The sequence below is a fragment of the Dromiciops gliroides genome, chromosome 5 (genome assembly GCF_019393635.1).
Source record: "Dromiciops gliroides isolate mDroGli1 chromosome 5, mDroGli1.pri, whole genome shotgun sequence".
In the NCBI taxonomy this organism is placed as follows: domain Eukaryota; kingdom Metazoa; phylum Chordata; class Mammalia; order Microbiotheria; family Microbiotheriidae; genus Dromiciops; species Dromiciops gliroides.
This window is the reverse complement of record NC_057865.1, coordinates 78,447,416-78,461,034: the sequence shown is the minus strand read 5'-3', so window position 1 is coordinate 78,461,034 and position 13,619 is coordinate 78,447,416.

The window sequence follows — 13,619 nt, the reverse complement described above, 5'->3', positions numbered from 1 at the left end:
TGTGTAAGTAAAGAATTATACTGATAAAAAGTTTCCAATTCCCAATCTGTAAGAAAGAAGGAAAAAGGGGCAGGTAGGTGGCAGAGTGGATAGAGCACCGGCCCTGGATTCAGGAGGACCTGAGTTCAAATCTGGCCTCAGACACTTAACACTTACTAGCTGTGTGACCCTAGGCAAGTCACTTAACCCCAATTGCCTCCCTAAAGAAAAAAAAAAAAGAAAGAAGGAAAAAAAGAAAAAGTCAAATCCTTACACTCCCTAACACCATGAAATCAGATAATTTCTCCCAAAAAGCAGCATCCACACTGTCCTAGTCTGGATAGCACTTTAGGCCTTCTGTGTCATTGACAATGATGCTTAATACAAGTGTCTCTGATGATTCATACCAGACAAAGCCAGGCAAGGCACTAACTTCAATACAAATTTCTCTGCCCATGATTATTGAGCTACAGAGAAAGACTTCATTTTTTCCATTAGTAAGAGCACTCTTCTTCTCTTGCCCCCTTTTCCTAAGAGAGTTAACATCTCAATTCTTCTCTGCAACTTACCTATCCACTTCTGCTAATCTTCAACTAAATTCTTGGCACATTTTTCCATGGAGAATCCCAACACTTTGAGAATTTGATCCCTTTATGTTGTTGGGTTTTTTTTTTTCCCAGCAAATTTATTTTCTCCTTCTTAGTATCCATTCTCAGCAAATGTAGAACTTCTAGTTAAAGGAAGCTATTACCAAACCATGTGGGAATTAATGTCTGTATTCAACTCTAGAATTTATTAGCATTATAAACATGAGCTAGACCTCTGTGAGCCTCAGTTTCTTCATTTGTGAAATGGGAATAACAGAATCACAACATGTATTAAAAGGATTTCTTTGGGAAAAATAAATAAAAATTTAAAAATGAAAATAAAAAGATTGCTTTGGGAAGGGGAGAAGAATTTTAGAGGGTTTTACAATTATGAGTTACTTTTGTTTATAATTAAGTCCTTTTTAACCTTCGGATATATTTAGAATCAAATAAAGAAATGATATCCTTTTCAGATTCACTGCTGTTTATCAGCCTAACACAGTGGTTTGAAGAACTCACATCCCCTCTTAATTTTGTTGCAAAAGGGTTTGAGGCTAGTTCTGTTAAATGAGAATGTAATCTACAAATGAATAAATACTTCATTTTAAAAATCCAAAAAAAAAAAAAAAAGCAAATCTATGCACAGCTTCTAATTTTTCCCACCCACTTGAAAGAAATAGTTCCTAAGAAAAGCTATGAATTGTAGGAAGTTGGAAATCTTTGGTTTCTAGTTTCCCTACAATACAAAACCATCCCCCATCCCTTGGTCCTCCTATGATCATTTCTCAATAAAAATAGGTAAAGATTTGTTATCAGTTATTTACTTTTGAGGGGTTGCACTTTGTAAGTCACACTATTACAAATGCATATATTTAAAGCATTTTCCTCATAGCAGCCCTGTGAAATATGTGTTGCAATTAGCATCCTCCTTTTACAGATGAAGAAACTTGAGCTCATAGAAGGTCAGTGACTGGCCTGAGGTCATAGGTTGGTGAGTGGCAAAGAGGGAACAAGGTCCCATGTCTTTTGACTTTAATCCCAGCAGTCTTCTTGGTGAATTGTGCCATCCACTCAATGTGTTAACTGAATCATATTTTGTACTTTGGTCCTTTTATCTCTAATTCTAAAATGAAAAAAAAAATTGTCTCTCGTTAAAGGGATTTCAGGCTTCAGCAAACAACTGGGGAAGCTTAGGTGAGAAGCAAGGGACCAGTCTGGCCCCACTCCCATTAATGAGTCTGTATCCTGGTCTCCAGTATAAGATAAACAAGGGACTAAGCCCCAACAATTAATGTGTGTATGAATTCTTTTCCAGACCTGCCAGGAGGAGATGATTTTATGTCATGGTTTGAATTTCTCCTGGGATTGTCCACCCAGCCCTATAACAGATCTACTATGGGTTCCATTTCTTTCCGAATCTATCTTACTCCCTCTTTTTTTTTTTTTTTTGAGGCAATTGGGGTTAAGTGACTTGCCCAGGGTCACATAGCTAGTAAGTGTTAAGCGTCTGAGGACGAATTTGAACTCAGGTCCTCCTGATTCCAGGGCTGGTGCTCTATCCACTGTGCCACCTAGCTGCCTCTACTCCCTCCTTTCTTATCATTGCCTTAGTTTTCTTTTCTCCTCTTCTGATCTTAAACAATTCTTCCTCTCTTCTTCTCCCTTTGATCCATCTTCCCCCAAATATATTTTGTCTCAGAATAGTACAACCATCTTAATTAGGATCTAATGATATTTTCATTGCATTAAATATATACCCCTGATTTAATATCCTTAAAGAGCAACTCTGTGACATTACTTTTATATTATGTTTTCTTCAGTAACAAAGATGAAAGAAAAAAGGGTGTTGCTGGTATAGATTGTCTTCCCTAATGGAAATATTAATATAATTTTCCAATTTCTACTTCAGTGCCATCTTTTCTAATTTCTGTCCCCCAAATAGCCACTAGATTAATGTTCCCTGAACTAAGTCCAGTGACTCTCTTCTTACAATGACATTCCATAAGAAGGGCAGAGATAATGTTTACCCACAGGCTGCTTTTGGTTCATTATAGTCTACTCCTTGTGATTTGAGGCTATTAAAGATACAGGGGGAAAATGTGGTTTCCTGGAGTTACTCTGCAACAAAGTTCTGTGAATTATGGGATGTAGCAAGATCCAACTATTTTGATGAAAACAGTGAAAAGCAAAATAATCATCTGAAGCCAACACCTGTAATCTTATCTTCAATCATTCCTACTTTAGTGGAGAATAACAATGGAAATGACCAATGGATTACAGATATATATGTGCAGCTCTATTCAGGTGGGGAAACATAAGGCAAAACTCACATGAGGGAATCTGAGTTTGCATGAGGCCAAATCACCCTGCTTATTTTTTTTAATATGCAGATCAATATCTATTTATATCTAACTAAAGGGAACTATGTATTTTTATCTCTCACTAGATAGATAAAGAGATAGATATAGCTATATCTATATTTTTTCATAGTTATTTTCCCTCTTTCTACCTCCCACCTTTCTACTTAGATTGGGAAAGCTTTGAACATAAAGACTACTTTGAGCATTCATTGTATCCTAAGTACTTATTACCACCCAACACATACATGTCTTGATTTGACTAGATGACTTTTTTATATGCACTTCCTATTCCCCCTTATGATAATATATTAAGGGTTGATGTGAGAAGTCTTTCCATTGATGTAGATCACAATCATCAATAACTTGGTTGTTTAGTCTTGGGGAGCTGCCTGAGGCCCAGAGAAGTTATGTGACTTGTGTGTTGAAACAATACTAGTATCAGAAGCAAGATTTGAATCCAGGTTCTTAACTCTGAATCAAGAATTATATATCATTTTCAGTACCTGCCCTTCTATCTAGCAAGACTGTAGATTTGCAGTAAGTCTAGGACTACATCATGGAGGGAGTGGGACACTTAACATGCTTGTGGAATTGAATTCCTGGCAAAAGCATATGTTATTTATGCAGAGGTAAGCTATCAATCAAATAGGTCTCTCCCACACTCAAAGAATTTTAGTAGAAAGTATCATTTAGGAGAAGGCTTTCATCAAGGTCTAGGACAGACACAATTAAAGCAGACAATTCTGAAGTACAAGTTTACCAGTCTATTTCAAGCTGATGACAAAAAAAGATGGTCTTTGGCAGATGTACAACATTTTTCCCAAGGTTTCAAGTTCACAAATACTTTCAGATGTCAAGATATGTAGAATTTTGACAAGCACTGTGCTCATAGTAACCTAGGAAACTCAATCAACAGCTTTAGTAATCATTAGAAGTGGGGTTTATATTAGAAATGGTGCTGCATTTTTTTCTTGTCTAAGCAATTATACTAATTAGATTGAAAAATCCTGACATCTCCAATTAGTACTTACTGAGAAATGTATATCTACAAATATGGCAGAAGGTAAATACTGATTTGTGAAACTAGAATAAATTGCCTGACATCATGCCACAGGCTTGGAATAAGACAGCACAATATGTTAAGAATTTTGTCTAATTTTCACTGTTCTTTAACTGAGACAGTCACCTAGAACTTCAAAGACTTAATGAAAATATAAATAAAATATTTAGAAAGGAAAAACATAAAGTTTGGTTTAAAGTTAAATATTTAAAATAAGAAAAGAAACTATCAGATTTGATGCCTGGACTTAGGGTCAGAGGAACTAGGTTCAATTATCTCTGAAATACTAACAAGTCATTTAGCTTATTTGCCTCTCAGTTTATTCATTTATAAAATGAAAATTTCAATTAGTTGGCCTCTAAAGTCCTTTCCATCTTTAAATATATAACCCTATGAACTCCTCCAATGCTTTATTTTGATATCAAGATGAAACTATTCCAGTATAGCACAAGTTCTTTGAATTAAACTGAGTAAGGGATTGAATTCTCACTGTTGGAGGACAATTCTAGCTATGAATAGACAGTCTGAGGACCAAAGTAACAGAAAGATGAAGAATATTATTTTGAACAATCATCTCTCAACAAGCTTCCAGTAAGTCACAAAGGAGTTGTGCTATATTTCAGGTATCCGAGCTGCTGAAATCCAAAGTTGAAGAAATTATCCAAGAAATCTTGAATGACTTTCATAGGAAACATTATTCTTTTAAGATAAATAAGATTTGTGTTCTTTCTTATAATTATTTTGATTGCTTTGTTTTTCCCAATTTTAAAATGTCCTAACCTTGATGGGTTTTTGATTTACTTTCTGTTTTTTGTAGGTTTAACATCCATGCAGTCACTTCTTCTTTTCCAACAAAGAAGGGAAAATTATTTGAAATATTTTAATGATCTCAAATTTCTGCTAGTCTTTAAAACCTTCTCAATATCTACTAGTGGAACTGTTTCTTTAAGCTAATTAAAAGTTACAAAAATGTGCTCCAGTATAATTTTATTATTTATTTCCTCCTGTAATTCTTTCAACTTCTTCAAAACTTCAGATGCTATACCATATGGTACATATATATTAAGTATTGATATGACTTCATTGTCTACAGTACCTTTCAGCAAGATATAGTTTCCTTTGTTATCTCTTTTAATTAGATTGATTTTTTTTTCTTTTGCTCTGTCTGAAATCATGATCGCTAACCCTGGTTTCTTTGCTTCAGATGAAGCATAATAGATTCTGTTCCAGTCCCTTGCCTTTACACTGTATGTATTTCTGTTTTAAAGGTATTTCTTGTAAACAATGTATTGTAGAATTTAGTTCTTTAATCCATTCTGTTATCTGCTTCCATTAATGGGTGAGTTTATCCCATTGCTATTTATAGTTATAACTAACTGCATATTTTCTTCCATGCTATTTTTTTTTTGCTTTTTTAACCCCCCTCTCCCTTATCCCCATCATTTCCCTCCTCACAACTGTTTTACTTCTGATTACCACCTTCTTCAATATACCCTCCCTTTTATCAATCTCTCCTCCCCCTTCCATTATCCCCATCCCTTTTTTACTTCCTTATAGGGTAGATTTCTATATCCAACTGAGTGTGTATGTTATCCCCTCTTTGAGTCAATTTTGATAAGTAAGGTTTAAGCTTTGCCAACCCTGTCTCTGCCCCCCATTCTCTCCTCCATCATAATGTTTTTTTTTAAATATTTTTCTTTTAATTTTGGATAATTTATCCCCATTTGAACTCCGTCCTCCTTTTCTTCTTGTGCAAACTCGTTCTCACTCCTTTATTTTGTTTTCTGGTGGCACCATCCCATCAATGTCACTTTATATCCATACACTGTGTCTACATAAATTCCTAATTGCTTTATAATTAATAAATTGTTAAGAATTACAAATATTTAAAAATAAAACAATTACAAATATTGTTTTGCCATATAGTGTAACCTTATGAATTTATGTTTTTCTTTTTTGTTTCTTTTTTACCTTTTTATGTTTCCCTTTGGTCTTGTATTTGGAGGTCAAAATATTTTCTTCAGTTCTGGTCTTTTAGTCATAAATTCTTGAAAGTCATCTATTTTGTTAAATTTTGTGCATTTTGTCTCCTGAAAGATTATATCCAATTTTGCTGTATAGGCGATTCTTGACTGTAAACCTAACTCCTTTGCCAAGTGGTATATTGTATTCCAAGTCCTCCAGTTCTTAATGTAGGAGCTGACCAATCCTGTATGATCCTGATAGTATCTCCATGACACTTTAATTGTTTCTTTGTGGCTGCTTTCAATACTTTCTCCTTGACCTATGACCTCTGGAATCTGGCTACGATGTTCCTGATAGTTTTCATTTTGGGATTTCTTTCATACTGTAATTGGTGGATTTTTTTTCCATTACTATTTTGACCTCTGGTTCTAATATATCAGGGGAATTTTCTTTGATAATTTCTTGCAAGATATTGTTTTGTTTTTGATCATGGCTTTGAGGTAGTCCAATAATTCTTATATTTTCTCTAAATGTATTTTCTAGATCAGTTATTTTTCAAATGAGAAATTTCACATTTTCTACTGTTTTTTAAAATTTTGTTTTATTGAATCTTGATATATCATAGAGTCACTAGTTTCCACATATTCTATTTTAATTGTTAAATAATTATTTTCTTCAGTGACCCTTTGTACTTCCTTTTAAATTTGGCTAATTCAATTTTTAGGGAGTTATTTTCTTTGGTAAACTTTTGCATTTCTTTTCTGATGCTATTGGTTTTTTTATGATTCTCTTGCATTATTCTCATTTCTTTTCTAATTTTTTTCTTCTATATCTCTAATTTGTTTTTCAAAATCCTCTTAAAACTCTTCCAAAAAATGATTTTGGGGCCTGAGACCACATTACTTTTTTTCAAACTTCACCTGTAGCCCTTATGGCCCTACCATCTTCCTCTAAGTTTATGCCTTGATCATACCTATCTCCATAATAACTTTCTATCAACAAGTTTTTCTTTGTATTTTGCTCGTTATTTTTTGTTATGACAAAAACCTGTTATTTAGGAATAGCTGAATAATTTGTGATATATTATTATGATAGAATGCTACTTGCTAAAAGAAATGAGAATATAGATCATTTGAAAGAGACACAGGAAGACACAAGTGAACTAACACCTGGTAAAGAAAGAAGAAGGAAAAATCATTTAAATTATAAACTCCATATTGTGACAATGAACTATTTGAGACTTTTTAAAAAATGATGAAGAATGAAATTAGTAGAGGCAAAAGAACAATTTATACAAACAACAGCGATACTCTACAAATAATTTTCAAAGTTGTAATAACTATAGTCATCAAAATGATGATCTGTCTTTCCAGAAGATTGTATTCCAAGTCCTTTAGTTCTTAATGTGGAAGCTGACAAATCCTGTATAATCCTTATAGTAGCTCTATGACACTTTACCATACATAATCTGATAGAGGTGATGGAACCAGGTTCATAGTTTCATATATATCTATATCCATATTTATGTTTGCAAACACATATACACAAAATGTATGTATAAACATATACATGTGGATGTATATGTGTGCCTAAGTACATATACATGTACATGTATGTGGTTTTCTTTTTTTTAAATATATTTTCCAATTTCATGTAGAAACAATTAAACACGTGTTTTTAAAATTTTTGAATTCCAAACACTCCTTCTCTCTTTTTTCCTTCATCTCGTTAAAAAGGCAAGCAATTTTATATAGGTTATAGATGTAATCATGCAAAATATATTTATATATTAGTCATATTGTGGAAGAAAATAGAACAATAAAAACAAGAATAAAAGTAAAAGAAATGCATGCTTCAATCTTCATTCAGACTAGATCAGTTCTTTCTACGGAGATGGATAGTAAGTGTCTTGGATCATTATATTGTTAAGAATAGCTAAGTCATTCATAGATGATGATTTTACAATATTTTTGTCACTGTGCACAATATTCTCCTTTTTCTGTTAATTTCACATTGCATCAGTTCCTGTAAATATGTCTAGGATTTTCTGAAAACTTGTCATTTCTTATAACAAAATAGTATTCCATCATAATCATATATCACAGATTGTTCATTGTCACAATATGGAGTTAATAATTTAAATGATTTTTCCTTCTTCTTTCTTTACCAGGTGTTAGTTCGCTTGTGTCTTGATGTTAGCTTGACTGTGGCTTCATGATATTTTTTTTTTGGTGAGGCAATGAGGGTTAAGTGACTTGCCCAGGGTCACACAGCTAGTAAGTGTCAAGTGTCTGAAGCCAGATTTGAACTCAGGTTCTCCTGAATCCAGGGCTGGTGCTTTATCCATTGTGCCACCTATCTGCCCTTGGCTTCATGATATTTTAATTGTGCTTTCTAGCTGCTTAAAATGTTTTCCCTTTACCTGGGAGCTGTGGAATTTGGCTATAATATTTATTGGAGTTTTTATTTTAAAATCTTTTCCAGGACATGATTGATGGATTTTTTTTTCAATTTCAATTTTACTTTCTTATTCTAATTTCAGTGATAATTTCCTGAAATTTGATGTCTAAAAATATATTTTTTAAAATCTTGACTCTCAGGTAGTCCAATAATTCTGACATTATCTTTCCTTGATTTATCTTTCAAGTCAGTTATTTTTCCAATGACATATTTCTCATTTTCTTCTATTATTTCATTCTTTTGATTTTGTTTCATTGTTTCATGATATATTGTGGTATCATTAGCTTCCACTTGCCCAATTATCAATTTATAAGGTTTTATTTTCTTCAGTGAGCTTCTGTACTTTTCCATTTGGCCAATTCCACTTTTATTAAGGTGGTGTTTTCTTCAGGTAATATTCATATATCCTTTTCCCATTTAGTAAATCCTGCTTTTTAAGAAGTCCTCTTCAGTGGATTTTTTTTGTGTGTGTGCATCTTTTCCCATTGGACCCATTCTGTTTTTTTAAGATCTTATTTTCTTCAGTATTTTTGTTTCCTTTAGCAAGCTGGTGATTTTTTTCATGATTTTTGCAAATCACTCTCATATCTTTTCCCAATATTTCCTCTGTTTCTTATTTAATATTTCAAATCCTTTTTTTTGGGAGGGAGGTCTTCCCTTAAATCTTTTGGTGCCTGAGACCAATCCCCACTTTTATTTGAGGCTTTGCATGTATCTGTTTTGACATTGTTGTCTTCCTATGAATTTTTATTTTGATATCTCTGTCATCATAGTAGCTTTTTGAGGTCATTTTATTTCTTTGTTATTTGCTCATTTTTCTTGATTTTGAACTTTATGTTAAGTTGGGCTCTGCTCTTGAGGTATTTATCCAAAACTTTAGTTACTTTATACTGCTCTTTGCAGAGCTAGTTCTGGGTGTCTGTAAGTTTTCAGATCTTCCAAGATTGTATCATTTAAGGAGAAATGTGGTCCTTGCTCTCCTGACCTGTGCTCTAGATTATGTGGAAAACCACAAGCACTCTTTTCTATCCTGGAACAATGACCACTACTTGATTCCTGTTAGCGTTTCCCTCACCCTGGAAGTGTTTATGGGTGATCCAATAGATTTTTGTACCTAGTGCCAGCAAAGGGTCTCCTGTAATGTATTTTCTACTCCCTTACCCTGTGGGCTGACAGCACTGGAAACCATTGCTCCCCATTTAAGTCATCCTCAAGGTCTGGTTCTGGCAAGCCAGGGAATGTCCTACACTGGTCAGTCCAGTGCTGGACTATGTTCTACTACCATCCAGTGACATAGACTTTTCCTGATGAACTTCTAAGTTGTTTTGGACTGGAAATTGTTTTCACCACATCTTTTTGTTGGTTCTGTAGCTCCAGAAATTTTTTGAGGCATTATTTTAATGTTTTTGGAGGGGAATTTGGGAAAGCTCAGGTGATTACTTGCCTTTATTCTACTATTTGGATCTGCCAAACATATTTTTGAAAGTCTTTCTTTTGTTGCTTTTTTCGTTGTTGTTGTTGTTTGTTTGTTTTTAGTGAGGCAATTGGGGTTAAGTGACTTGCCCAGGGTCACACAGCTAGTAAGTGTTAAGTGTCTGAGGCCGGATGTGAACTCAGGTACTCCTGACTCCAGGGCCGGTGCTCCATCCACTGTGCCACCTAGCTGCCTGGAAAGTCTTTCTTTTAAAAAATGTTATTACTTCTTTCAATATTTTTTTTTTAATTTTGAGTTGCAAATTTTCTCAGTCTCACCCTCAGTGAGAAATGAAACAATAATACCAATTATACAAGGGAAATCATGGAAAACATTTCTATATTAGTCATATTGTTAAAAAATTCAGTGAGAAAATTATAATTCAATTTGTAGTCAAAGTTCCTCATTTCTCTCATTGGAGGTTGATAGCATTTTTTCATTGTGCGCAGTTTGGAATTGATGAGACATCATTTTTAACAAGGCTAATTAGAGAATATGTTTTGTTTGATTATGCTTATTAATTAAAATGGTTTATTTTCCCTTATTGGATGGGAGGATGGGAAGGGCAGACAATATGTTTTTGTTAATTAAAAATAAAATTCTGCTATATGAATGTAACAGAATTTTATTATTCAGTAAGAGATGTCAAAGTAAGCAGTTTTAGAGGAAATTTGGAAGACCTCTATGAAGTGAGGAATGGGGGATGGAGCAGAATTAGAACAATTTCTACAATAAAGATAATATTACTAAGAAACTTCCATTTGAAAGACTTTAGAATTTTGATGATCGATAAAATGAAAAACCATGAATAAGAAGACCAAAAATGAAGCACAGCACCATTCCTGACAGAGAGGTGATGGATTCAGACTACAATTAAACATATATTTTGTACTCTAGTCAGGGAGGATTTTCACAGTGCTTATTTGTTATGAGGATTTATTTCTCCTTCCTTCCTGTTTCTCACACTTCCTTCCATCCATCCATTCATCATTTTTCCTGGTTATATGTTTCTTTGATAAAATCCTTTATACCACTTTAAACAAACATTTTATTGGGTTTTTTGTTTTGTTTTTAACTGTCACTTCTCAGTGATACCCAGAGTTCTGGGACCCAAAGTCCTTACTTTACACACACACACACACACACACACACACAAACACACTTTTAAGCAAAACAAATCAACACACTGACCATGTCTAAAAAATATTTTTGCCTTTCAACAACTATCATCCACCACTCTTATGCTAAGAGAAAGCATACTTCCGCTTCAGTCCTCTGATGTCATTATTGTTTACTACACAGATCAATTTTCTGAAGTCTTTCATAAATGTTTTCCTTTCCACTGCTATGTTCATTTTTTTTTTTGAAGCAATCAGAGTTAAGTGACTCATCCAGGGTCACAAAGCTAATGTGTGTCTAAGGCTGGATTTGAACTTTATTCGTTTTGACCCCAGGGCTACTACTCTGCTATCTTCATTGTGTAAGCATTTCTTCTACCTCTATTTACTCCTTTAATTCAAGTTTTCCCAAGATTCTGGGTATTCGTATTTGTGTAGCTTCCAATCTTACTACTCAACTGAAACAGGCCTCTCAAAAAGTACCAGTCCTCTCTTATGTGCTAAATTCAATGGCCTTTTCTCAATTCAAATTCTTCTTTACCTTTGGAAACTTTATAATACCCTACTACTTCATACTATTTTCCCTCTTTGGGTTTTTCGACAGTTCTCTAACTTGTTTCAATTTCTATTTAACTTTGTTTTCTAAATCTCTGATATACCTACCTGCCCTAGTTAGTGGCCTATCATCTGACATTGCTAATAGCTTCCAAATTAGTTTTCACTCTTTAAATATTTATCCACTTGAATCCATCTTTTATTTCATTATTCAAGTGATTTTTCCATAGGTCCATGCCAGAGAAAATATGGGTTCAAATCCTACCTCTGACACATATGACCTGCCTGACCTTGGACAAGAAATATAACAACCCAGTGTCTTACTTTCTTCAAACAAGGGAGTTCGTCAAGTAATCCTTTGAGCTTCTTTTTTTTTTTATGTTAAGTCTTTGATCCTTTCCATGGACATTGATATATATTAGATTCTTTAGGATCTATAAAATCTTTTTTAAAGTTTAAAACTTTTAAAGTTCTTGATCTTCTGCCAACCTATCTTTCCAGACATATTACATATCACTTTATGATCCTAGAGCTGTGATACTTTGTATACTGTTCTTCATGCCTATAGTGCACTGACTCCTGCCCCACAATGCTTGGAATGTAGAAAGGACTTAATAAATGCTTTATCTTCATTCATAATAAAAAATGATACAGTTGCAGTGTTTGTTTCCTGGATACATACACACAACATAAATATATATATATATTTATATACACACATACAAACGTATATACATGCATGCATATATATGTGTTCCTATTTGTATATTTGTGTATATCCACATATATACACACATATATACATATGTGTGTGTGTGTATATTACTTACAGGTACCAATACTGGCAAATAAGTCCTATTTCTGTTAACAAGAAGTCACAGATCTACTAGTTCAGTGATATTTTATTTGTATAAATACTTTAATTTGGTTACTTATTATACTTTCTTCAATATTCTTTCACCTTCTTACCTATTTACCCCCAATATTTTTACATATACTTGGTTATTTATAGAATCTTCCACAGTGGTAAGTTTGCATTCAAGGTACCATAGAAATTGTAGAATTGGAACAGATAGCTTGAGTTTTAAAAGTTGTGTGTTTCATAATTACAGTGTCTGGCATAGACATTTTTCAAGATATTTGATGGTTTGAAAATAACAATTTACATTTATATAATATTGAATTGTTCTGAATTACATATGTATGTATATAAACAACACACACATACACACACGTGTGTTTGTATGCATATATATATATATATATATATAGAGAGAGAGAGAGAGAGAGAGAGAGAGAATGAGTCAGAATGATACATTCAAAAGAGTAAAAAGAATACTGTCTTTGAATTTAGAGGACATGGGTTAAAGTTTTGTCTAGAACACTTACTAGCCAAGTGAACTTGAATAAGTGCTAAACATTCTGGGCATCTTCATTTCTTCATATGTAAGATGAGGAGGTTGCTGGGGGCAGCTAGGTGGTGCAGTGGATGAAGCACCAGCCCTGGATTCGGGAGTACCTGAGTTCAAATCTGGCTTTAGACACTTGACATTTACTAGCTGTGTGACCGTGGGCAAGTCACTTAACTCTCATTGCCCCTCAAAAATTAAAAAAAAAATAAAAATAAAAAGATGAGGAGGTTGCACTGGAGGGCCTCCCAAATTTGATCTCATTTTAATTCTCCAAAACACGTAGAGTCAGGGCAAGTATTATTATCCCCAATTTATAAATGAGAAAATTGAGCCTTAGGGAAGTGAAATTATTTGCTCAAGTTCACAAGCCATTAAATGGCAAAGTTCAACTTGAAATATCATCCTTCCAACATATTTTTTTATTCCAAATGTCTGGCCCCCAGTGACTTTTACTATTTATTTTTTGAATCAAGGGATAAACTGAGAAAATACAATGTGATAAGGAAATAGAAAATGGAAGAGTATTGGGGGATAAAGGTTAGGGAGCAAGAAGATGGGCATTGAATAAGAAAAGCAAAAGGGTAAAAAAAGTATTTAGGTAGGGTATGATAATGGGAAAAATAGTTGGATGTAATTAATGAAACTGTAT